A 2,107-nucleotide genomic window follows, 5' to 3' on the forward strand; every position below is an offset into this window, starting at 1 on the left:
GCTATTGAGATACTGAGCCATATTTTGGAAACGTCTTTGAATATAGAGTGAAATGTTCGCTAAAATTTTACATCCCTCGCTGAAAGATTGATTTGTTGAAGTGGTTTGACTATTCTGTCAACACCCTGACAGTAGCTGATAGTTATGACAGGTAAAGATAGCTTGAAACCAACTATTCATCCCCTTTACTACAAACAAAACAGTATATAAACCCTGCTTGTTCTGTCCATAGTAAGATGATATTGATAATCGATGGTTGTTGCTCATGTGAGTAGTGCATACACTTGTACGGTCACAACAAGATTGCAACGTTCCAAAAATGTGAGTTAGTCATGTTTGTCACGAGTCATTCTGCAAGATCTTAAACCGCTCAACTTACCATTTACCACTATCTTTGGTATATTGGAATTACCTGAGTTTAAAAGGCTTAGAGTATCGTTTCAGGTCTAAGAAGATTCTAGATCAACTGAGTATTGTCTCATGTCTAAGAAGATTCTAGATCAACTGAGTATTGTTTCAGGTCTAAAAAGATTCTAGATCAACTGACTATTGTCTCAGGTCTAAGAAGGTTCTAGAATCTAGATCAACTGAGTATTGTCTCATGTCCAAGAAGATTCTAGATCAACTGAGTATTGTTTCAGGTCTAAGAAGATTCTAGATCAACTGACTAATGTCTAAGAAGATTCTAGATTAACTGACTATTGTCTCAGGTCTAAGAAGGTTCTAGATCAACTGAGTATTGTCTCATGTCTAAGAAGATTCTAGATCTACTGAGTATTGTTTCAGGTCTAAGAAGATTCTAGATCAACTGAGTATTGTTTCAGGTCTAAGAAGGTTCTAGAATCTAGATCAAATGAGTATTGTCTCAGGTCTAAGAAGATTCTAGATCAACTGAGTATTGTTTCAGGTCTAAGAAGATTCTAGATCAACTGAGTATTGTTTCAGGTCTAAGAAGATTCTAGATCAACTGACTAATGTCTAAGAAGATTCTAGATCAACCGAGTATTGTTTCAGGTCTGAGAAGATTCTAGATCAACTGAACATTGTTCTAGGTCTAAGAAGGTTCTAGAATCTAGATCAAATGAGTATTGTCTCAGGTCTAAGAAGATTCTAGATCAACTGAGTATTGTTTCAGGTCTAAGAAGATTCTAGATCAACTGACTAATGTCTAAGAAGATTCTAGATCTACTGAGTATTGTCTCATGTCTAAGAAGGTTCTAGATCAAATGAGTATTGTCACAGGTTTAGGAAGATCCTAGATTAACTGAGTATTGTCTCAGGTCTAAGAAGATTCTAGATCAGCTGAGTATGACTCAGCAGTATTTAGCAATCGATAATCCATACAACTCACTAACAAAAAGAAGTTCAATCTTTAACTAATTGTGATTTAATTTGTAAGTTGTGTTTCACTTGTACCTCTAGTCGAATCATGAATTGTATGCCTGAATCATACATTGGCTTAATAGCATCGTGTAGGAATATACTTAGTCCGTTATCAGGAAAGTGATAAACCTTATATCAGCATTTGTGACATTTCAAAGCTTTTTGCAAGCTCTACCATCATAAGTTACTACTGCTGCATCCCATCGTGCATCTCTGTGGTGGCAGCAGCTGACATATGTAAAAGTTGCTGACATAGTTACTGAAGTTGCTGCCATAGAAATTTTTCTGATGTCAAGTCAGAAGTTGTGCCTCATTTTTACGACTAAAGTTGATTTATATACAGAGTTACCAATATAGTTCAACAATCTAGTAAATAAGGATTCATTTTATGTGATATGGGCATAAAGAGATCGTTTATGCTTCTAAATAGTGGTGACAGTTTCCATAAAGCTTACTGCATTTAAATACATGTATTTGTATGTATCTATTACGAATGATTTGCTTGATCCATGGGCTAATCTTTAAAACACTGTAAAACCATTATGGCAGCTTTCCTGACCTTTTGATCTTCTTAATAAAAAAGAGCATATATTCACCCGATGGTCTGACCAACAAAATCAGGCCATTGGTTATTCATGAGTCAATACGCTGCGCGTGATATCCCGTAAATATAACTACACTACTCAAACAAAGCTAGCTGATTATATAGTAAGCCGTCAGGCAT

Source organism: Watersipora subatra, chromosome 1 (assembly GCF_963576615.1).
Source record: "Watersipora subatra chromosome 1, tzWatSuba1.1, whole genome shotgun sequence".
NCBI lineage: Eukaryota > Metazoa > Bryozoa > Gymnolaemata > Cheilostomatida > Watersiporidae > Watersipora > Watersipora subatra.